Below are 27,114 nucleotides of genomic sequence, written 5' to 3'. Positions count from 1 at the left end.
AGCATGAAAAAAGAACTCTAAATTGGAACTCATTACTTATAGCTCATTTATTTGCTGGTCTAGGAAAAATGAATAACCTCATTATAGATCAGCTTTGTCTTACACATACAAGAAATCTTTCATCATTATGATACAGTAGTTATCTTGAAGAAAAAGTAAAATTATTCTTTTAGCAGACTGTCTTCCTCTCTACTTATTAGGTTGTGTTAAAAGTACATTTCTTACAGAAAATGCCAATGTCTTATTGGATTTTCAACACACTCACATTGAACTGTCTGCATATTAAATTAACATAGTTTTCCATGTTGTCTTTTTCCTCATCCGATGTTTTTATTCCTTTTTAACTTTAGAAAGTAGTAAGAATATGTTCCACTCTATTTGCATTTCAGAAGTTCTGCCTTAGTATAGTTTATACCAAACTACATATTGGACTCAGTGAGTGTGATCTTCAAATTACTATAATTCAGGAATGATATATCCTTATTATTGTGTGAACAAATAGGAAAGAGGTTTTAAATTGAAAGTGCATAATAAAACAAACTCTGTGCAGAACAAAGGTAGTAGTAAGTCAACCATAATGTATAAACATATATATATATATATATATATATATGTGTGTGTGTGTGTGTGTGTGTGTGTGTATTTTTGTAAAACATACCCTAACTAAAATTTACATGTGAACATGTAAATTATATGTTTTATATATATAAATTATATATATATATATATTATATAATATATAATTGTATATGTTATATATAAATGTACATGTATGTATAATAATATAATAATATATGTATTTATACATAAATTTATGTTATATATAAATTTATATAACAAATATTTATATATAATACATATTTATGTTATATGTAAATTACATATAAATATTATACATATGTATATGAATTCAAAATTCATGTTGTGTGTTGAAATACACATAGATCTATAAAAAAGAGAATAAAATCTTATACAATTAAAATATTATCATCATAGTCATCAGTATTAACAATATTTCCTTACCATCTATTGTCAATCTGTTCTATTAAATTGTATCATACAAATGTATTCTCTTAAAAATTGTTTTGTTCTAATCGTTTCAAATGAACTATTTTATTAACTCCATTGATCGGAATTCCTAAGTTTTTTATTGTAATTTTGCTTAAAACTATTTTTATAAGGTATAAGCAATTTATCATAAACTGCATATTTAAATTGCACAATTTTATGAGATTTGACATATATCTGCAACAAGAAAGGGTGGAGCATCATTAAAGCTGCAGAAAAGCTGCTCTAACCCTGTATGACAAATTGGAATCAAATGATAACCAAAAATTGACATCTATTGGTGCAGAAATATCTGTTTCCTCACCCCTTGCAGAGTGACTTTGAAGAATATCCTATGCACCTTTCTACTAGGGTTTCTCAATGTAATAAGATTGGGCTTTGATTTCCCTAGTGGTAAATATCATGTAATGCAGGTTTATGACTCCCTATTTCATCCTCTTCCCTTTCATGGTTTCTGCAGTTTAAACATTGTCCAAGAATTTGCTTCTAGGGAAACCAAAGTTAAGATCTGCCTTATATATTTTCTCATAGTTAGAACTTGGTTAATGTCTTGATTCCTTTCATTGTATTCCTCTAGTTCCCTGATGTCCTTAAACTAGTACTGCTGGATGTTTTAGTAGATAATAATGTTTTTCTTTCAACCATGAATACTTTATAAAAGGGGCTGTACTTTCTTCTTTATACAGCAGAATATGATAGTTTATATGTCATATGTGTGCATTTAGATTTATATATGTGTTTTCACATATTTTGTAAAACATACCCTAACTAAAATTTACATGTGAACATTCAGTAATCAGGTTAAATGTAATCCTTCAAAGTTCAACTCAAAGCATTTTTAAATCAATTTTTAATTTAAATTGATTTTTTAACTGAAACATAAAACATAAAAATTTTACATATTAATGGGGTACCATGTTGTGTTTTCATATAGTATAATGCTTAAACCAGGTTAAGCTTAACCACATCTTCATTTTCAATAGCATGGTACATTATTGTTACCTATTGTCATCTTACTGTACAAGAGCACTCCCAGAACTTTTTATTTCTTTCTTAGTATTGACTGCTTGACCTTTCCCCATCCCTCCATCCACTTTCCTCTCCCCAACCTCTGGTAACTAAAATTCTATTTTCGACTTCCAATAGATGAACATTTTTAGGACTACATATGAGTGAAATCATACAGTAGTCATCTTTCTGTTCCTGGCATATGTACTTTAACATAATGAGCCCCAGATCCATATACTATGTCACATGGTGCAAGATTTTATTCTCTTCATGACTAAATAATATTTCATTCTGCATATTTTCCATATTATATTGTCCCTTCTTCAGTTAATGAACATTTAGAATGATGCAACTTTATTCCCTTTGGATATATACCCAAGAATGTGGTTGCTGGGTCATATGATAGTACCATTTGTAATTTTTTGTGGGACCTCCATGTTGAATATGGTTTTGCATAAATTTTTCTGTAATATACATTCCCAGCAATGTGAATACATTTATCTCCACATCCAACACCATCATTTTTAAACTTCAGTCTTTTTGAAAATAATCATTCATACGGGTATAAGGTGATACCTCATTGTGGTTTTAATTTGCTTTTTCCTGATTATTAGAGATGTTTAGTGTACGCTTATTATTTATATTTCTATATGTCTTATTTCAAGAAATCTACCAATACCTATTGTTCACTTTTTAATCAGTTATTTAGGGTTCTTTGTATTGTTTGGGTATTTTTGTTTGTTTGTTTTTGTTATTGAGTTTTTGGAGTTCTTTATTCTCTGCATAAAACTTTGTTATACAATGTAAAAGTTTAGGGGCTAGGGCTGTGGCTCAGTGGTAGCGCACGTGCCTGGTATTTGTGAGGTACTGGGTTCGATTCTCAACACCACATATTAAAAACAAATAAAGACCTATCAGTAACTAAAACTTAAATTTTTTTTCTCCCATTCTCTATATTAACTATTTATTGTTTCCTTTGCTTTTCAGAAGCTTTTTATTCGTTAAATCAATTAGAAAAAAAAAGATTTTCTAATGAAAAAATATGTTAATTGAATGGACTACTTGTATTTTATTTAATGTTCAAAAATCATTCCTTTAAATAGTAAATACATTTTAACTAGAGCATTAGGAGTAAAATATTTCATCAATAATCAAGTAATCTCACTGAGGGAACAATAATATAAAATCTCAAATTAGTTATAATATCCTTTTGCTTTGCATAAAATTAAATTGGAAAAGTAAAATATTGATCATGCTGCAAATCCCAAATATAAAATGATTTGTGAAATAAAGTGAAAAATATTTAATTTCTTTTTAAAAGTTGTAATTTTGTCTGCCAACAAGGTAGTTGACTATTTGATTTAAGCACATTGATTTATTTATATTTTTATCCATAATACTTAAAAAGGGCTATCTAATTAGCATGCAATTTTGTAGACTGTGTCCTTAACATGGAGCATTAATATATTTTATTGTATCTGATTTCCTTCTCTATATTTCCACATGTACTTATAATTTATATATTTATGTTCATCTTATCAATGTTAGCATGTAAGAGTGAAAGGTTGCAGAATTGGTTATTTTCATCTATTTTTAGAATGTCTATAATTTATCCATGGCTAAACTTAACATTTTTGGACAGTCTTTCACCATAGAAATAATTCCTCACAGCTAGCACTAACATTGTCCCTGGCTTCTTCCATGTTGAAATAAGTTGCATTTTGTGTTTATTAGTAGTTTTTCTGCCATCTTCACTTAGCTTCCTTCACAATTTCCAGATATTAGAATTGTTTAGCTATTAAAAAGTGTGGAGTTCTCTGAGACCAGTAAAAATTATCCATTTTCCTTCTTTAAAGTTTCATTTTACAGATTATGAAGCTACAAGATAAAGAGATTAAGTTTTAAACCAATGGAACAAAATGATTTATTCATTCCACAAAATTTAATGACTGCCTAACTATGACCTAGAAATTCTTCTATGTATTGAAGTTACACTGTCGACATGAATATAGTTATGCTTACTAACGTGTATGGTGATAGACACAGATATAAGATAAGCAAGCATTCTAATTTTATAGAGTGTATATTCTATTTAAATTGAGGGGAAAAATATGTAAGCTTACTCAAAATAGTAATAGATAATAAGATGGCAATAGCTAGAAATTGATACCATTGTTCAAAGAAAGAGAGTTTATGTTAACATTTTCTATTGATATTAAAACAAATATGTGTGATGTTCAACTGAAAAAACATTGGGATTGAAATTATTGCATTTAAATCTGCAAATGAGACCACAAAAAATGCATTTACTCAACAATTTCTTCCCTATAGCCACCTGGACATTCAGAATTCATCATGTCAATAGGAATTTTCATTTCCATATGAATTTACTCAACTAATTGTTGCTCATTATTTCAAAATATTAACTAAATTTGTAGTTAGTTTTATTATGGCTATCTGGCCTATATTGTAAAGTAATTTTTTAAAAAGTCCTAAAACATTTTTCCTTGTGTATTAATGTTAGTAGTTGATTCTGTAGCTCCTTTAATCTTGCTTTTTGATTTAATATGAAAACTGATTAGCTGACATTTTTTATTAGTGTGAATTTGTCAGTCATGAAATATTTTGATTAAATGAGATTTCACCTATATGCCAATACATTAAATATATTGGACTAAGACTACATAGTGATAAATCTAACTTTCTCTCTTTTCTTTCCCTCTATCCAGAGTTGATTGAAAGTAGTCTAAATAGGATGTCTCCTGTTGACTGAAACATATAAATTAAAAATAATTTACTTTTTTGATTTTATAGATATTCATGACAGCAGAACCCAATTTGGTATAATTTCACAAGTATGGAATATATATTATTCTAGTTAGGAGCCTATTATTATTTATGTATATTATGGTAGGAGTCATTGTTCTGTTTTCATATATGTACTTGGGAAAATTGTGTCAGATTCATTCCATTGTCTTCTATCCTTTTTCTATCCCTCTTCCTTCCCTCGGTTCTCCATTGTCTAATCAACTACACTCCTATTCTTCCTCTCTTTGCTCCTCTTTATTGTGGGTTAGCTTCTACAATTAGCAAAAACATTCAGCCTTTGTTTTGGGGGGACTGGCTTGCTTCACTTAGAATGGTAGTCTCCAGATCCATCCATTTACTGACAAATGTCACAAAGTCATTTTTTATAACTAAGTAATACTCTATTGTGTATGTAAACCACATTTTCTTTACCCGTTAATCTGTTGAAGGGTACCTAAGTTGGTTCCAGAGCACAGCTACTGTGAATTGAGCTATAATAAACATTTATGTGGTTTCCTTAATGTAGTTTGTTGATTTTAAATCCCTGGGGTATGTAGTGAGGAATACTGGGAAAAATGGGTTAAATGGTTGTTCCATTTCAAGTTTTCTGAGGAATTTCCATGCTGCTTTCCATAGTTGTTGGACCAATTTGCAGTCCCATCAGCAATGTATGAGTGCACCTTTCCCCCACAACCTCACCAAAGTTTATTTTTACTTGTATTCTTGATCATTGCCATTTGACTGGAGTGAGATGGAATCAGTGTAATTTTTTTTTAATTTGCATTGCTTTAATTACTAAAGATGTTGAACTTTTTTTTCATCTATTTGTTGACCATTTGTTGAAAATCAGGAGGTATCATAATACCAGACCTAAAATTATATTATAGAGTGATAGTAACAAAAACAGCATGGTATTGGCACCAAATCAGGCAAGAAGACTAATGGAACAGATGACACAGAGATAAACCCACACAAATACAGTTACCTCATACTAAACAAAGGTGTCAATAACATATATTGGAGAGAAGATAACCTTTTAAATATACTTTCTTAATTTAGTAAAATGCCTCTTAGATTTTTAGATTTTGGCTTCAGGTCTAGTTTCATAGGCATTGTGCAATTAAATAATATGGAATTGTTCCAATAGTTTGTATATAAGTAGGATCTTAATCTTTCTGAGGTGAAATTATAATAAAGAAGTTGAAATAAATTTTATCTTTATTATTTACCCATAGCAACATGTTCAAGTCAAACAAAAGTTTTATTCACTCTAGTAAATTCAATTCATGCTCCTTTTTAGAATATGCTACCTCAAGTTGCTGGACTTGGACATTGTTACAATGACCTGGAAAGTTTATTAACTCTTCCTGAGCTAAAATCTTTAATTTTTCTCTTTTATAGAACACAGAAACTTAACAATGTTCACATTTTTATTGTGTTCATGCTTTTGTAACTGAAATAATGACTTATGTGATATTGATTATGTTTTCAGGATTATTCTTAAATTATAATTTAAATCAAGCATGATGCTATTGCAAAAATGTAACAGACTCACATATTACTTATGAGTGGATTTTATGCATAAGACCTTCACATTAAAATGACTCTACTTTGTTACAGAAGAATAGGGAGTTTTATCATTATTACCATTTTGTGAAATATTCCACAATCTAATACATATTTTTAAGTCATTTTCACAGCTTCCTCTGTATACTGGAAACCTCTGTTTATGGAAGCAATTAGAGTGTTGAAATTTCTCTAGCTCTAGGTGAAGTGCACATGCTACTAAGCACCTTTCATGTGAGGTACTTTTTCTACACATGATGCATTGCCTTTTCACACACTTAGCAGTCACATCCGTGCTAATTGCTTCCTAGAGTTATCATTAGCCCCAGGAAGGAGTTGCTGCTAAGTTACTGATGTGGACTAAAGCATTCTTTAACCTTCTCCACATGCTTTTGTGGTTCCTTGGTCCTTAAGTATCATACCACTAGCATTGATCTGGATATTTACATTACCTTAGTTCTATTAATAAGTAATGGCATCATGTAGGTGCTTCCTTAACCATTACTTCAAAATAAAATAAAATAAAAGCTCAGATTTTCAATAGCTGATTATAAAATTGTGATCATTGAAAATCTTGTGTAAATATTATTGGCATCTCTAATAAAAAATGCATAAATAGAAAGAGACTTAATTTTTTTCATTTACAAAAGCAAGACTTTCTCTTAGAATAACCAACAAATGAACCTTGTTAATGGATCAGAATATAGATTCAGTGCATGGTACTAATTGTCTAGACTAACTTATTTCTCAGTCTGTATGATGTATTTTCTATTGGTGTAAAATTATTTATCATTTTGTTTTAATACATAGATCACTTTTTTCTTCATATAATTATCTTTGTTATTATGTTAGTTCATTTTATTATGTCTCACAGAATGTAAATGTACTGGTATTAATGTTTTTAACAAATAAATATAACTCTGATGTTTATATCTGAGCTTGCTAATGAGACAAATCAAACATTTAAAAACCCTGATGAACTTCCAAATTGTTCCATTTCCCTTATTTCTTCTCACAGCATAATAAAAGTCCAATAAAAAATTTGTTGTCCAAAATAAAAATGCATGCATAAACTCTACAAGCTGGTGTTATGTTTTTGAGTGGTTTCAATTTCTGTAGATTTTAAATCTGAGCTTTTAGAATAGAAACTAGTATTAAGCCACTAGTCTGATGATATACAAGCTTTGTTTTCTTTCAGGAACAACCAACATCTATGATTTAATTTTATTTCTGCTAAATATTATTTATGTAAGTAAGGTAGAGCCTTTATTTGGAAGATGTTGGATTCTAGGTTCCCTATCTCAGGAATCATCTATATCGAATAGAAGTTGTATTATTTTGCTTGTTTTATCTAAGATATTTTAAAATTTAGAATCTATGCATAGGGTACTCTATAACATTTTAAAACTAAAATATTAATAAAATATTGCTTTAATAGCTACCAATATAAATATGATTATAAGTATTTCTAGGGTTTAAAAATGTTTTTTTTTAAATCATTTTTTTCATTATTGTTTAGTTCTCATGATCTAGAGGTACAATGTATGTAATGATAAAAATATAATGCAGAAATTCAGGCCATCTGATCTTATGGACGGATGCTATCTTTAAGGTAGCTAAGAAAGGATGCAAGAAATCTTGAGGAAATAATGAGAAAATATTATTTGTCTAAAATTAAAACAAAAATATGATTATTAATTTCAATTTACTATAAATTGAAAAGTACAAAATAATGATAATTGTTTAAAACGTTTCAGATAATTATGTAATCATAAATGCACCACAATCCTTGTTTCCTCTCATGAGATTTATATCATTACAGTTCTTAAATTTAGAAAAAATACAGTATTTAACTTCTTGCTATGACTTTCAAATAGAAAAGAAATGTATTACATTTAAAAATATAAAAACAAATTAAACTATGATTCTTATGTTGATTCTGATGCTAGATGCATTCATTCATTCAACAAATATCTGCAGACATACACTAAATATATTTATTTAACTATATCAGAAATATAGTTAAAAGGAGTTATTTAAACATAATCATTTTAATCCTTAAATTTATTCCCTCTTTCTCTGCCCTGAAAGTGACAAAGGAATTGGAAAAAAATAAAAGCAGATAAGAGACACCACTAAAATTTAGAGAAATTAAGAAAAATGTAAGATAAATTTGTAATTTGGGAAATATGGAGTCAAAGTGCTAAAGAATTCTCATTGGGGAGTCAGCATCAACAACAAGTTTATTTTAACACTTTATTTTAATGTTATTGCTGGTTTATATTTAGGAAACAGAAAAATATTATGATGTAAAATGGACAAATATCCTTGTTCAGTCTTCCTGTGATTAGTTGTTTGTATAAATAAATAAATATTTATTTGTTGATCAGGATTTATCATTTATTGTTGGAACGGCTCTCAGATGAAAGAAATATTTTCCAGGTACAAATATCTATTTCTTCATGGTCTGGTTTTATTTCATGTGTTCTTGTCTCTGTGTACCACAGCATCATTGAATTTGTTGATCCTTTTCACATAAGTTGGAAATCCTTGGTCCATGAAACAAGGCTGTTCTCACTATCCATCATTTTTTTTTGTTTGTTTGTTTAATTGAACAGCAAAACCAAAGGATGCATATCCAATATGCTTTCAAACACAGATAAACCATGACCTGCCAAGTAAGCAAAAAAGAAAAGAAACAGTTACCAATGACAAGTATTTTATAGAATTATATCATAAAAAAGATGAGATTGTATATTTTTGCTTAACTATACATTGTTATTATTCATTCTAACTTAAAATTTATCATACATTTAAATGTATATATGCATGTACTTATGTTGTGAGTTTATATGTGAATTAGAAATGAATGTGTATACACATTTATTGAGTTAGACAAAGTATAATGCATGAATACAATGTTTAATATATTGTCATTTGATTTCATTAAAAGTAGTTTGAGGAGTTATTATTATGTGCCTTTATTTTTTACTTTTGCAAGTTCTGGAGAAAGGAAAATAGAAACATATTTATCTTTTGAACATAAAGATTCAAAGAGAATTTCTAAATATCCTGTCACAAATTCTAAAAGTGGCTTCCTTCCACTTATAAGCTAATCAATACCCTCACTTGAAACCTAGCATTAGCACTAATTTCCAATGACAGACAAGCTCTCATTTATAACCCTTTGGATAGAGTCTTTCTTCCTATTACAGACATCCTCAGGCATGCTGGAAAATCCATTAAGAGACATGATATTATTTGATTTAAGGATTTCACTACATCCGATTATTAATATTTTCTGTACTACTCTTTCCTTGTAATGGTGACACACATTGTTGGGCTTAATATATCTACGTTTTAATTTTTCAAAGAACTGAACAAAATCTTGACAAATGTATTTTTATAGTCCTATTTCTGTCTCAGAAGAAAAATAGAACCTTTTCAAGTAAATGATAACCAGTTTTCATGAAAGGTTTTGCTTGTTTATTTTAGTTTTTAAGACATTTTTAAATTAAAATCTGACAAAATCACAATGTTTAATCAGAAAATTTTAAGTTTATTCAGCCTTAACGCATTCTTTTCTTTTTCTTTTTCCCAATACACTGCAACAGTCAGATAAGCTATCAATTTCTGAAACACACTTGTCCTGTGGGACTACTTGTCTTAGCAAGTATGTCCAATCTGTCAGCAACTTGAACCTGTTGATATTAAAATCTATATTCCCCAGTTATTGGTACTTCTTGAAGCATCCTGTTATGTGTTATGTCATAAATACTAGACTCCCATAAAAAAAAAAAAAACCTTGAGGGAAAGGTACTTAGGTGTGGGAAATCTTTTGGAAAAAAATCAAGGTCAAGTTAATATTCTTTCCCCTAATTCACTTCAGCTACTCATTGTTAATTGTTTTTTTTTTTTCTCGCACCATTTTATTTTCCTTCAGAAAAATATTCTGATTTCTGTAAGTATCTGTCACAGAATGCACTGTGCATTTCAACTTACAATAAAGAGAAGCAGTTCTCAGTCAGCACAGGATGCACCTGGTGTTCATTCTCTAGCTCCCTATAGGCCAATGAGACAGAGAAATAGCTGCATACTCATTTTGCATGTAAGTAGTAACTCCCTAAAGTGCCACAGCATTCCTGAGAAGAAGCCTGAGATCAAAAATTAAGATATTTCAGAAAATAGCATTAAACAGATCATTTACATTAACCCATAAATGGGTGTGTGTAAGTCAGGGAACAAGACACGTTGTGCCTAAGGCTGTTTGCCTTTGAATTATTGATACTATAAAATTAACATAAGATACAAAGAAATTATTAGACTCTGTAAGTCAAGTTATTTCTTTGTAAGTGAATATATTTCTCACATTCTATCAGTTATATAGTGTACTTTTAGCTAAAAAGAATTCAGGAGATATAGGTTTATATCATGGGCAAGTTTAAGTTAGCTATCTCTCTCACTTTTACAAATCCCAGTCCCCCCCAATAAAGAACTGCATTATAATTATAATTCTAACTCAAAACTTCAGAAAAACAAGCAATTTTTCCACAAACTATTTTTTACCCAGAAAATAGAATGGTTAACAACACAGATAAAAAGATTGAGAAAATATCCAATTCACATTTGTGTGTTCTCTATTATTTATGGAGTGTAAATTTCATATAAAATGCAATTAACTATTTTAATTTTTACAATTCAGTGGCTTTTAGCTTATTTGTAAAGGTGTGTGGCCTCTATCTGACACTTGGATGTGCTTATATCATATCCTTTGGATGTTCTAGTGTACCTCAGTTAACATCTTCTCTCCCTCGTTTATCCGTCTTGCTGCACAAAGTAATATGTCTTTCTTTGTAAGGTTAATAATATTCCATGATGTGCATATTCATCTGTCAGTGGATACTTAGGACCTCTCCATATACTGGCTATTCTGAGTAATGCTACAATAAACAGAGGAATGCATGTATCTTTTTTTTTTCTTATGTTACTTATGCTTTTGATATCAAGTCTAAAGTCATGGTTAAATCCAAGGTCATGAAAATTTACCCCTACATGTGCTTCTCGTGTTATAAAATATTTGTTCTTTTACATATAAACTATCAATCTATTTTGAGTTAATTTTTGCTAGGTAGTGAGTTAGGGTACCAATTTCATTCCTTGGCATATGTGTGGCATTGCCCTAAAACTCTGGTTCCATACTATGTGATGATTTAACATCTGATCAAAGAGGGAGATCCTTGAATGGCCTAAGTTCCAGTTCCTCTCCCCATATGCTTCAACAGATAAGGTCTCCCTCGAATAAGTTACCTTATCAAATGGACCATGTACAGCACCTGTTTATCCTTGAGTAGATTGCTTTCAGCTTCCTGCCAGTTCACAGAATTATTTAAACAAACCCTCTGCATCTTAATGCAGGAAATAAGAGTCATGCAACCTCTTAGTAAAACAAAGTATGCCTAGCTTAGCACTTGGTTGTTTACTCCTGAATGCACCTTCAGTATGCCATTGCACAGTGTGTGGTATCTTTTTCTTCCTGGTTCTGTGTGTGTGTGTATCTAATTAACTTCTTCAAAATATGTGTTTGTTTGTGTGTGTGTGTGTGTGTGTGTGTGTGTGTGTGTGTGTGTGAGTGTATGTATAAACTTTCAAGTGATGATTGATATATATTAAAGGTTAATAGGAATTAATACAATGCAGATATTCCCTTGTTCCAGGGCATTTGTTGAAAAGTATTATTTCCATATTGAATGGTTATTACTGATATTGATTGGCCATATATTTCTGTATTTAGTTTTGAAATGAACTGTGAAAATTTCAACTTTGTTTTTCTTCCTCTAGATGATCATTTTATTCCACTTGAAACTCCTTGCAATTTCATATGAATTCAGGGATTGACTTTTCAAGTCTACAAAAGGGCCACTGAAATCTATTGGCAACTGCATTGAATTTATAGATCTCTCTGTAAATAATAGCCATCTTAGTAGTATTGAATTTTTAAGTGTTCAATTCCTCCACACAATGTTCTTCTACTTAATTAGGTCTCTTCTTCTCTATTTCTCTCTCTCTCTCTCTTTATCTCTCTCTCTCTCTGGATTTTTCATGAACTACATTTGAGTGTTAAGAAAGTCCTATTCCTACTTTACATAGGGAGCATTTTTATCATTAAAAGAATGCTGAATTCTGGCAAATGACTTTTCTGCATATTAAGATGACCAATTTTTATCTTTTCCTTAATAAGTATGATTTTTTTTATTAATTGACTTTGGGATTCTGAGTTACCCTTACATCCTGTAATAAATGACATTAGGTCATAGGGTATACACTTTAAATGTGCCTGATTTTATTTGCTAGTATTGTGTTGAAGTTTTTTGCATCCATATTTTTAGGGGATATTGGTCTTTAGTTTTTATTTCTAACAATATTATTTATTGCGGGCTTTAGCATCAGGTAATGCTGGCTTCATAATATACATTAGAAATGGTTCCTTCCTCTTTAGTTTTGGAAAATTTAGAAACTATTAATGTTAATTCTCTTTTAAATGTTTTGTACATTTTGAATTAAACCTTACACTCAGTATTTTTGTTTTGTTTTGTTTTGTTTTGGTGGGGGAGTAGGTTTACTCTACTTCCATTTTTGATGTTAAAATTTCAACTTCTTTTTGTGTCAACATTTTTGATTTGTGTTTCTATAAAGTTGTTCATTTCATATAGTGTCACCCATTTTATTTCTTATTTTATTCACTTGTATCTTATCCCTTTTGCTCTTTTTTCAGTCTACTTGAGTTTTATCAATCTTAATCTTTTCAGAAAGACAAATTTTGGTCTTGTGGATTCTATTGTTTTTTTACTCTCTATTTTGTTTATTTCTATCCTAATTTTTATTATTTCTTCCAACTTATTTTTTATTTTATTATTTCTTTTTGATGGCTATGTGTTTACTTTTTCTCTTCATTTCTTAGCAATCTAAGGTATAAAATTACATTGCTGATTTTAGATTTATTTATTTATTTATTTATTTATTTATTTATTTATTTATTTTAGTTATAGTTGGACACAATACCTTTATTTCACTTATTTATTTTTATGTGATGCTGAGGATCGAACCCAGGGCCTCGTTCATGCAAGGCGAGCACTCTACCGCTGAGCCACAACACCAGCCCTAGATTTCATAATTTTATTTTTGGGAGGAGGTACTGGGGATTGAACTCAGGGGCACTCAACCACTGAGCCACATCCACAGCCCTATTTAGTATTTTATTTGGAGACAGGGGTCTCACTGAGTTGCTTCACACTGCCTTTGCTGAGGCTGGCTTTGAACTTGCTATCCTCGTGCCTCAGCCTCCCAAGCCACTGGGATTACAGGCATGTGTCACTGCACCCAGTTAAGATTTCATAATTTTAATGTGTGGTTCAAAGGTATAAATTTCTCTGAGTACAGTTTGTGCTGAATTCCATATCTATTGTTAGTTTCTGTTTTCTTTTTATTCATCTTAAAGTGTTTTACTAATAATTTCCATAGTAATTTTTCTTTGACCTTTTGTTTAATGTATATTGTTAATTCAACAGGTATTTGTGAAAATTTCAGTTTTTCTTATTTATTTCTAGTTTCATTCCACTGAGACTATAGAGGATTATTTTATGGTTCATCTTTTCAAATTTACTAAGAATTATTTTATAACACAATATACAACCTTGAGAATATACTGTGTACTCTGGAGTAGAAAGTACATTTGGCTATTTTTGAGTGGAATTTTCTCTATATGTCTGCTAGGTCCAGTTTGTTTAAAATATTATTCAGTGTTCTTCTGGCCCTTTAATCCTAACACTAATCCTTACCTTTATTTTCTTAGAGATCTTATGCCTAGGTAATCTATACACAATTGATGGTGGCCTTGATATCTTCAACTTCAGTAGAATTGTCTACTTATCTCTTCAACTTTGATGTTTTTCATTCATATATTCTGAGACTCTGATGTTGGATGCATATATGTAAAGAGTAAATGTATATGTGTCATATATATGAAAATATGTAATACCACTTACATATTTGTACACATGTAATTTATGTATATTATTGCACATATGTATATACACACATATTTGGTCTTTGTCTCTTATAACAATTTTTTACTTAATATCTATTTTAACCATTCATGAATTTATCTTTGTGTCTAAATGAGTCTCTCATAAGGAGCATATATTATATAGCATTTTTAAATCAATTCCTCCAATCTCTGTCTTTTAACCAATTAGTTTAATTCACTTAAATTTAAATTTACTATTGAAAGTGATTTAATTTTTTCATTGGCTATTTGTTTTATATATACATATATTATTTTCCCCTCAAGTCTTTCAATTTGGCTCTATTTTGTATTTAATTTATTTTTTTTTTACCTTAGTATGTTATTTGGATTCCTCTATACTTCCTTTCCTTGAATTTTGTGGTTATTTTCTTAGTGGTCATTCTTGATTTTGCTGATAACATACTAAATTTATACCCATCTAGATGTTAGGATTAAAGGGCCAGAAGAACACTGAAATTCCTTGTTGCTTTTTCCTCCTGCCCTGCACTTTAAATATATCATTCTACTGTCTTATGGGCTCTGTTTTTCTTATGAATGACTGATGTGCTCTTTACAGAAGGATTCACTTCTCTTTTGTTACTTTTAAGATTTTCTCTTACCCTTTCAACAATTGATTATAATTTCACTTTGTGTAAAACTCTTTGAGTTTATTGTTCTGGGAATCTGTTATAGTTTTTCAAAGAATTTAGGGAAGTTTCAGTCATTTTTTCTTCATGTGTATTTTTTCTTTACTTGTCTCTCCTTTATCTGGGATTACCATACAATAAACATTGGTCCACTAGATGGAACCACAAAGCATCATATTTTTTATTTTTTTCCTTCAATTTTTTTTTTTTACTTTCTGTTCTGGATAATTTCAGTTATCCCACATTCAAGGTCGCTTATCTTTTTGTTTTCATTGTTTGCTTAACCTTTACAAATTTGCTACTGAATCTCTCTAGTGAGGTCTCTCAAGAGATCTCAAATTCTTGGAATGTTTGGATCCAAAAAAGAAAAGAACAGAAAAGTGGCTCTGTCTTTTTGTGTTCTCTCAACAAACACTACACTAAACTCTTTGTCATACTCAGGAGGTCTTACTTAACTAATAGCCTGTCTCTCTTCTAGTCTTTCTGGGAAACAGAAGGTTTTATCGCAATCAATTGAGATATTTTGGAGTTACAGGTTTTTTTTTGAAATGCAGAAATTCAGAAATTCACATAGCATAGATGCCTGTTTCCTAACTGTCTGTTACTGGGGTTGACTATGAAGGATGGTAGTTGCTCTGCAAAACACCAGAATTCACTAAAAATGTACCCTTGTCTTTCTTTCCAAAGCAATCTCCTGAAATCTAGCTTGACTAGATTTCAAAAAAAGGTTGGTTTTAACAGTTCTTTTTAGTTCAGTTCTCATGCTGGTGGTAAATTGATTCATGGAACTCATTACAACATCACCTTCCTATGTTCATCAAATTCATGTTGTATGAAATTTTAAATATTAGAATATTGTGTGTGTGTGTGTGTGTGTGTACATGCGCATGCTTGCGCGCTATAGCGGTAGACTGCATTTCAATACCTTGAAATAAATGTAGCAAAAATAATTGAATTGTAAATTATAATCAAAAAGATTTTTGGGTTAATGACTAAGACCATGATTTCATGGACTATCAAAATATCAGTATTATCAAGAGTAGAAACAATGATCTCCAAAAGGAATTATAAGACCTTGGAGATATGGGAGAGATTAGACAGAGAGGTCTGTGGCAAAAGGATCTAAAGGCATATATGAAAAATTTCATCTTGTCTTAAAATTCTAATTATGTTATATTGTAGGAAAGCAAAGCATTCTCTCTTTCACTTGTATACAAATTGTAAGTAAATATACCTCCAAAATGGGTTGGAGTGTCTGAGGAAGATGGAATATTGAGGAGACTAAGGGATATATTTAAAACTCGGGGTGGAAGAGTGATGAAAGCATACAGGATTTTGAAGAAAGTGAAAAGACCCAAAACATAAATCAATGAAGTTCAAGCAGCAATTTAACGTTGTTGAGAACTATGATGTTCTAGGACTTATTATGATATTTTTCTGTATTATAGATCTTGATAGAATGTCTTGAACTTTGGTATCAAAGATAGGGACAAGAAGATCCAATTCATACTTGAGTCAAATATATTTTGTACAAAAATCTTCAAACAGATAATACAAACTAAAAAGTTTTTTAAAAATCTTATATTACCTTTTAACGCAACCAAAAATTTTACCTAATTTTCTTTACATGGACCAAATGTGTGCTTCACTATCCATATGTCTATCTACCTACTTATTTATTTATTTATAACTAATCTGAATGATATTCTTCATATATTTTGATTCATGTTTGGTTGCCCAATTTATTTTCAGATTGTTGTATAATAAATCATTTTCATATTTAGCATTTATATTTGGCTTATAGAATTCTTCAACAAGCCACATTCAAAACCCCTTAAGATGCAGTTAGTATTACATATATTAACTAATTTCTGTGTACGTCCTTATTGCAGGAACAGAAATTACCTTCTGTTCAGGGAGAGTGGACCCTATTAAAGAAAAATATTGTAAAGATCTAAATTCCTGGCACAAAGATACCTCTACAACTTCACTTCTTGCAATTTCCATATGCAAAACCAAAGAAAAACTAAACAAAACCAGCTGCTTTGTTTTAATTATTGATTTTTAGAGCCAACATTCTTGGTGAAAATAATGAAAGAGCAGTTCTTTCCAAAAAACGAGTTTCTCTGGATTATATTTTATCTTGTTTTCCTTTTTATCATGAACATTTAGCATACTAAGTATACTTATTTGGTTTGATAGAGACAAATTCATGAAAATATCCTGACTAAAGAATGACAAATCAAATCTTATAATGTCATGTCAAGGAAGATTTGAACACAACTTTGGCCATAGTTAAAGGTAGCATTTTAACTTATTAGTTCATTGCATGTTTGGAGTTTTTCTAATAAAATAAAGTTAAAATGAGGTCCAAGGAAATAATCAGTGCAACTGAGTACAGAGCAAGAGGAACTTTCCAAATTAAGATAAAGGCAAAAACAAAGCTCAGTAAAGAATGAAAGAAAAATAGTACTTACCACTTGTGTAAGGAAAGAGTGATTACAACAGGGAAGCACTATCAAGTGTATTATATCAGAATAAAAGAAAGCAGAGTACAAAGCAAAGTCTTTGACTCCATGTTCATATAAGTAAATGAAGAATAAAAAAAAAATTTAGAGAAGAACTCACAAAGCTCCACAGTTACTTTTCAGAGGTGTAGCAACAAGTAACGCCCCATCCCTTCACTCAGAGTTGTGCAGAGGGACTTCCTTCCAGAGAAAAGCACCGCAACAGGCCTGGGGTAGGGAAAATAACCTTATGAAACTGACAAACACCACCTTTTCCAGGTGAACATCATGAGTATCTTAGAAAGATGTGATGGGAAGGGCATTTTACCTCTGTTGCATTCCTCCCCGAGAGTCACCACTCGAGCCTAACCCTGAGAGAAGAATCAGACAAACTGAAATCAAAAGACACTTTATAATATGTCTGATCATACACAGAGCTGTGAAACAAAACAAATAAAGTAAGAAAAGCTGTCACAGTCCAGAGGATGCTATGCAGGTATTACAACAAAATGTAATGCACTCTGCTAGATGAGGTCCTGGCATGGGGAAAAATATCAATAAGAAATGGAATTTACAGCTGGTACAAAGGCAAATTCATGAAGTCCCTTATTCTCAGGAGGCTGTGACAGGAGGATCAAAAGTTGTAGGCTAACCTAGGTACCAGAGCAAGACCCCCCTCTGCAAAGTGAACTTTAGCTAGCAAAAATATCAATATCTGCTTATTAATCAGAACAAATATACTAATACTTTTATATAGGGTAACTGGGTGTGGGGTATGTGGGAATACAATGCTATGCTCATAATTATTATGTAATCTCAAGCTATTCTAGATACATTTACATGTATATATTTATATATTTAATGTCAAAAGATGTTCCCCTACCCAAATTCATTAAGGTCACACATATATACATGTATGTGTGTATATGTACACACACCCATACTCAAACACACTTATAACTCCACACACATATCATGCAGCTAAAGTCATTAAAGTATCAAAATCACTTAAAGGGCACAAATCAATGCAGAATTTCCTAATATATGATTATATATGTACAAATGCATGAAATATTTATATTAATTCAGATAAATGATCTACACAACTATGTATAATCTTTATTTTGATTTTAGATCCTTAGAATTATTTATTCACCTGTTAATTTGTTTTCAAGTTAGCATAATAAATAATGTTGGGACTGATTTTAAGACAACTTTATCTCAAAAATTTAATTTTCTATTTATAAATTTTCATACAGATTATCAACACATATTTCTTTTTATTTTTCGTCAAAGGATTTGAAAATATTTTGCTCTTTTAAAAATTACTTTCAGGTTTTATATGTCTTTATTTGACTTTTTACACTGCCAATAAAGATCCATTTTAAAATTTATTTTACTGTAATTTTAATGCCCATACTTAGAGTCATTTGGTTTTATAAACCCAATAAAAAGTGAAAGAAAAATTGTCAACATATTTTACTATTCTGCATGTGATATACTAGTGGACATATAATTCTAATGCCTCCAATTATGAGCTAATAATATAAGAAAAGTTAAGAAGAAAATTCAGAAACAGAAACAAAATTTTACAGGTAAATTAAATAATTTTAAATGCTAACTATCCCACAATACCTGATGGCAAATTATAATATGAATAAGGAAGTAAGTATTACATATATCATATTCCTGGAATTTATTAGTTACAGCAAGAAGGAAAATTATTTCCAAGTAGTTTAATTTGATGAAACTGTATTTGCAAAACAAAAGAAGTAATATTAAGTAGATTATATAGATTGTATTCCCACTAGAGGGATTTTTATTCAGTTGAGAGCTTGATTCACTACAGATTAATTAGATAGCTTTTTGAGTTTAGTGCTAAGAAAGAAAAATAAGTATTTGGTCAATATGCATATTTTCAGGGGTTTTTTAAATATATGAAATATGTAATGACTGGGGATATTACCATAAAAGAAAAAAAGTACTCCAAGATAAAAGTGTATAGTCATTTCCATTTAGTTGATATAATCTTAAAATTGAAATGTTTTCTAGAGGCTTCACTTTGAAGAAATGCATCATTTCCTTCTAAAAGTCCATATGAGTCATTATTATTATTCTAATGACGATATTAATCCAATAATGTAATTAATATAGGCAATAATAAATACTTACTCATTCTTTTTATCATGAAATGACAAGAGCATCCAGCAATTTGTTGTGGATAAAAGTATCATTGAAAAGATAAAATGGGGTAAATCAATTAATGATACTGTGTTTTTCCTCATTATTGTACCCTGATTTTGAAATATTTGATTCCTTTTTAAATAATATTTTATTCTTCAGAGAGAATAGAATTGAAGTGTCAATTCTATTCTCTATTTTTTAACAATGTTTGTGCAGTCATAGCATTTAATAACCAAACACTAACAATTTTTCACAATATCCATTCATTTTGAATTATAATAACTCTAGAATTACATAGGTCTATATTAAAAGTATGTGTCTGTATAATTTTTGCATATTGTGTTATGCCCCCAACACTTAGTTTTCTTCAGCATATTATAGGGATAATATTATTTCAAGAATTTCTGGGAGCTGGTTACAGAGGCACCTGTAATCCCAGGTACTGGTGCGGGGGGATGAGGCAGAAGGATCACAAGTCCAAGTCCAGTCTCACCAATTTAATAAGATGCTGTCTCAAAATAACAAATAAAAAAGGCTGAGTGTGTAGCTCAAAGCAGCTCATTGGTAAAGCATCAATCACATTGGTAAAGCATCCCTGGGTTCCACTCAGTACCATAAATGAAAATAAAACAAAAATAATAACCAAACAATTCCTACGAAGATAAGTGACATAAAAGATATTAAGAAACCAAGTACACTATGTTTGTAGTATGCCAACATTTTCATAAGTGTTCAATAAATTATATCACAACATATTATATTGTGATATTAGTTGTGTTATTATTAAAAATCTTCCTGATTTCAAACCCTTACAGGTCCAAAAGCTTATGAAGAGTTGTGATCAAGATTCACCTTAGAATCTGACATAAAATTTGCCAATGTAATTTGTGTTTTATTTTAAATCTAATGAATATCATGAAACTGAAACTTATTTTGAATTCTAACAATCGGCTTTCTCTAATTTAGTCCTAAGGACTAAACTTAACTGAAAATGTACACTAGTACGTATTACTTCTCACAATTTTGAAGATTACACTTTTGTGTAATGAGCATAAGAGCTCCCATGCCTATTTTATATATACCTGGAAAACTGACATTTTGTTACTTCTTAAACAAAAAGCATTTTAAAATTGTATTTGTGCACAAGCATTCCATTGACAAAATATATCTTTCCAATAATGTAATTGCAAAATGAGAGAGAAATAACTACATTATTAAATTACATACAATTTAACTGTTGGAAATCTATCAGAGACAGAAGATTATTTAATTGAATTATTTTGTGATAATCAGGAAAAATTCAACTTTCTTTGACAGACTGATATTTCCTATCATTTTACTATATAATTTCTGAACTGAGTAATTATATGTTTGTGATGTTATCTGAGAAATGCTAACACTTAAATCCCTGTTATTTTCAGTGGTATATTTAGCATATAATTTCAAAGAAGCATTAAATTTCTTAGAGAAATTTTGTTAATTTTAACTATAAAATAAAATTGAATTTTACTGAGTTAATTTAAATTTAATCTGAATTAGCATTTCATATGTTTTAGATATTAATCACAAACATATCTATTTTTATCTTAAGTGGTTTAAAAATTTATTGAAGAGAACAATACCTTTATAGTATATTATTAAGCATCTAACATATATACTTGCCCATAAAAACCCAATGAAAATAGACAGTAACGAAAGTGTTTTAGGTTAAAAAAGGTCTCTAGAGAAAAACCTCAGGAACCAATAAAGAGAATTAGAAGTGAGATATAGGCAAGTTTGTAAATTAAAATTTATAAATATATACTTGATATTCCTCATGAGCCTTTTTTAAAAATGTAAAATAATGTGAAGTATTGTTACTAGGTTTTTAAAATCCATGGCTGTGTGTGAAAGTGACTATAGCAGTTCAAAGGTAGCATTTCTATATCACACAGATATAAAGTTAGTAAAATCTGAAGTTCCTTCTGTTTAAGACAGATGTTGTAAACCCTAGAAAAATAATAAAGAAAAGAAACTATATCACAAAAAAAGTTGTTTACTGAAAGTAAAATTTTAACTAGAAGAGTTAATGAAAAAGAAAGTAGTAAATTAGGAACAAAGAAACAATAGAAAAAAAAAGAGGTCATATTAGTAATACAATTATACATTTTTAAAGAAAGGGCAGAGATCATCAGACTTAAAAAACACTCAATTGCATTTTATGTACAAGAGATATGCCTGATATTCAAAAATACATAATATATTAAACAGAAAATTAGGGAAAAGATATTTCATGAAAATAGCATTCACAAAATACTATAATGTCTATGAAGTAGAACTTCAAGAAAAACATTTTACTAAAGACAAAAAGGGATATTTTAAAGGTATAAATGGATGAATTCATTAGGAAATGGATGAATTCATTATTTGGAACATATATTCCAAATAAAAGAGTACACTATCACAGGAAAACCTGACAGAAATAAAGAGGAAAGAGACAGTTTGGCAATAATATTTGGAGACTTCAATATCCCCCTTTTATTAGTGAAAAAAATTTAAAAAAAACACAAGAGAGAAAAAGATGATTTGAATAATCATGAGAACAACTAGGCTTATGAGAATTCTTTTAACCAATTCACCCACAAAAGCAAAATACCTATGCTACTTAATGGTACATGAAACATTTTCTGGGATAGTTAAAAAATAAACCATAAAACATTTTTTTAAAAAAAATTAATTAAATGATACATACATGTTTTTTCCACTACAGTGGAATGGTATTTGAAAACAAACAACAGCAGTAGCAATAACAACAACAAAAACCAAGAAACAAACAACCAAAAAAAAAAAAAAACCAGGAATTTGAGATAATCACATGTAAGTAGGTAGAAATATCACATTTCTAAATAATGAATGGTTCCCTTGAAAAAATTAGAAGCAAAATAAATATACAAGTTATCCCTTAGTAATATAAAAGATTCTTTTCTAGGATCTCCCACAGATATCAAATTCCATGCTTTCTCACTTCTCTTTTATAAAATGGATATTATTTGCATATAATCTATACATAAACGGTAGCAAAACTGTTGTAGTTTTGCTGATTAAAATGTAAAATGGTCAGCCACTTTGGAAAGAAATTTGTTGCATTCATAAGAATGTTAAATATAGAGCTATCATATGACCCAAAATAATCCATGCCTACATAAACACCCAAGAGAAATGAGCCAGGCATTTTGTTACATGCCTGTAATCCCAGTAGCTTGGGAAGCTGAGATAGAAAGATCATATGTTCAAATTCAGCAATTTAGCAAGGTCCTGAGCAACTTAGCAAGGCCCTGACTCAATAAATAAATATGTGCTGGGCATGTGTCTCAGCAGTTAAGTGCTAGTGGGTTCCATCTTTGGTTAAGAGAGAGAGAGAGAGAAAGAGAGAGAAAGAGAGAGAGAGAGAGAGAGAGAGAGAGAGAGAGAGAGAGAGAGAAACGAAAATATGCTCACTCAAAACCTGTTCATAGCAACATTATTCATAAATTAGACAATGAAAATAACCTACATGGTCATCACTGTTCAACTGGAAATTTTAAACATGGTGTGGCTATACAATATCATTGAATATCATTTGGTAAAGTATCTGTGCTTGAAATCAAATCTGACACAAAACCACATGTGATAAAATTTGAAGTGTACATTCCATATACTTTCTTAGCAGTACACAGCTCCATCTCTAAAGTAGACTATATCTTAGAGCATGAAGCAATTCTTAGGAAATATAAAAAAGGAGAGATAATACTTTGCATTCTATTAGATTATAATGGAATAAAATTAGAAATCAATGATAAAATAGAAAATAGAAGCTAGTCTAACATCTGGAGACTATATAATACACTACTGAATGACCAATGGATAGCTGAAGAAATCAGGGATTAAATAAGGAAATACTTAGAGGTAAATGAGAATAGTGACAAATTATATCAAAATCTCTGGAACACTATGTAGGCAGATACAAGAAGAAAGTTCATCGAATTTAGCTTATTCATTAGAAGAGTAGAAAGTCACCAAATAAATAACCTAACATTTTATCTCAAATTCCTAGAATACAAAGAACAAATTAAAACCAGAAGGATTAGTAGGCAGGAAATAATTAAAATCCAACCTGAAATCAATGAAAGGAACTAAAAAATAAATAAAACAGTTTGTTCTTTGAAATAATAAATAAAATTGATAAATCCTTTGCCAAGCTAACTAAGAGAAAGAGGGACAAAATAAACAAATCAGTAAAATCCAGGATTACAAAGGAAGTATCATGATAGCCAATAAAGAAATACAGAATAATCTGAAACTAGAAAATTTATACTCCATTAAGATAGAAAATCTTGGACATCAACAAATTTCTAGAGACATATGACCTACCCAAATTGACTCAGGATGACATAGAAAATTTAAACAGATCAATTTCAAGCAATAAAATTGAACATTCCATCAAAAACCTACTGACAAAGAAAAGTACAGGATCAGACAGATTCTCTGGCAAGTTCTACCAGAACTTCAAAGAAGAATTAACCTCAGTCCTCCTCAAATCATTTGATGAAACAGAAAAGATGAGAACCATTCCAAACTCATTTTGTGAAGCTAGTATCATTTTAATACCAAAACCAGACAATGACACATCAAGGGGGAAAAAAAGAACTTTAAACCAATATCACTGATGAACATAAATGTAACAGTTCTTAATAAAATACTGGATAAACACATACAAAAATATATTGAAAGGGTAATGTACCACAATAAACCCATACCTAGGTTCGTCCCAGGGATGCAAGGTTGGTTCAACATATGGAACTCAATAAACTTAATTCAAAATATCAAAAGTCTTAAAGACAAGAATCACATGATAATAGATGCAGAAAAGGCATTTGACAAAACAGAGCATCCATTCATGTTCAAAACATTAGCTAAACTGGGGATACTAGGATCATAGCACTGTAAAAGCAGCATCTATTTAACAGAAGGCCAACATCAATCTAAACAGAAAAACTGAAAGCATTCCCCCTAAACATTGGAACAATACAGGGATGAACTTCTATTCAAAGTAATCCTTGAAACTCTAGCCAGAGCAATTAGGTAAAAGAAAGAAATTAAATGGAAACCAATAGGAAAAGTGAGCTCAAATTATCTCTATTTGCCAACAACATGATTCTATATTTAGAAGACCCCCTCAAAAAAACTCCTAGACCTCATAAAGAAATTCAACAAAGCAGCAGGATATAAAATTAACACCCATAAATCAATTGTGTTCCTGTACACCAATGATGAATCAGCTGAAAAAGAAATTAGGAAAACTATCACATTCAAAATAGCCTCAAAAATAAATAAATAAATAAAACCTTGGGAATCAACCTAACAAAAGAGGTAAAAAACTTCCATAATGAAACTTAGAGATCATTAGAGAAAGAAATTGAAGAAGACCTTAATCTCCCACGCTGTTGGATAGGGAGAATTAATATTGTCAAAAGGGCCATACTATCAAGAAGTGCAATATGGATTTAATAAAATTACTATTAAAATTCCAATGACATTATTTATAGGAATAGTTAAAAAAGTCATGAATTTTATGTAGTAAAATATGAGGCCCAGAATAGCCAAAGCAATCCTTAGTGAGAAAAGCAAAGGGGGAGGCATTACAATCTCAGACCTTAAACTATACTACAGAGCTATAGTAACAAAACCAACATGGTATTGGCACAAAAACAGACATTAAGACCAATGGAACAACATAGAAAACACAAAGACAAATCTACATAAATACAGTCATTTCATATTGGACAAAGGTGCCATAAACATATATTGGAGAAAAGATAGACTCTTCAATAAATGATGCTGGGAAAACAGATAATCCACAAGTAGCAGAAAGAAAATAAAGTTTAATTTCTCACCCTGAAAAAAAAATCAACTGAACATGAATGAAGAACTTAGGCAATAGGCCTGACAACCTGTACCTGCTAGAAGAAAAAGTAGGCCCAAATCTCCATCAAGTCAGCTGAGGAACTAACTTCCTCAACAAGACTATTACAACATAAGAAGTAAAATTTAAAAATCAATAAATGCAATGGTTTCAACCTAAAAACCTTCTTCACAGAAAAATAAACAATCAAAAATGTAAAGAGAGAGTCTTCAGAATGGGAGAAACTTGTTGCCACCTGTACCTCAGATAGAACGTTAATCTCCAGGATATATAAAAAACTCAAAAAACTTAACACCAAAAAAGTAAATAACCCAATCAATAAATGGGCAAAACAACTGAGCAAACTTCACAAAAGAAATATGAATGGTCAACAAATATGTGAAAAAATGTTAAACAACTTTAGCAAGTAGAAAAATGTAAATTTAAACTACACTGAGATTCCATCTCACTCTAGTTTGAATGGCAATTATCAAGAATTGAAGTAACAGTAAATATTGGTGAGGATGTGGGGAAAGAAGTACAGTCATATATTTTGCCGGTGGGACTGTAAATTTGTGCAACCAGTCAGGAAATCAGTATGGATATTCATCAGAAAACTTGGAATGGAACCAGCATTTGACCCAGCTATCGAAAGACTTAGTATATAATCAAAAACCTTAAAATCAGCATACTAAAGTGATGCAGCCATATCAATGTTTATAGTAGCTCAATTCACAATAGCTAAACAACGGAACCAAGCTAGGTATATAGGTGGTTTATATACACTGTGGAATATTAATTAGCCATTAAAAAGAATAACTTTATGACTTTTGCCAGTAATTAGGTGGATCTGGAGACTATCATGCAAAGTAAAATAACCAATCCCCCCACAGCACAGGCTGAATGTTCTCTATGGTATTTAAATTCTAACACACAATAAGAATCCGGGAGAATAAAAGCTCAGCTGAGTAGAAAAGGGAGAATTAAGCAAAGGAAGGGAATAGGAAATACAGTAGAATGAATTGGAAATATGTTTCCTATGTTCATACATAAATAGAGTATCAATGAAACTCCATATCAAGTAAAACCATAAGACTCAGATCATAGTTAGAACAAGTTATACTCTATGTTTATGTAATATGTCAAAATACACAACAATGTCATGTGTATCTAAAAAGAACAACAAAAATTATCCTGAATGTATATGTCTTTGTCTTGCTGTGCCTAAATTTCAGGAAGTTGCATGGATAGGTTTAAATAGTGGTTTTATTTATTTATTTATTTATTTATTTATTTATTTATTTATTTATACACATTTTAGCATTGGGGACCGAATCCAAGGGC

Source organism: Ictidomys tridecemlineatus, chromosome 7, assembly GCF_052094955.1.
Source record: "Ictidomys tridecemlineatus isolate mIctTri1 chromosome 7, mIctTri1.hap1, whole genome shotgun sequence".
NCBI lineage: Eukaryota > Metazoa > Chordata > Mammalia > Rodentia > Sciuridae > Ictidomys > Ictidomys tridecemlineatus.
Note: the sequence above shows the minus strand (reverse complement) of the source record.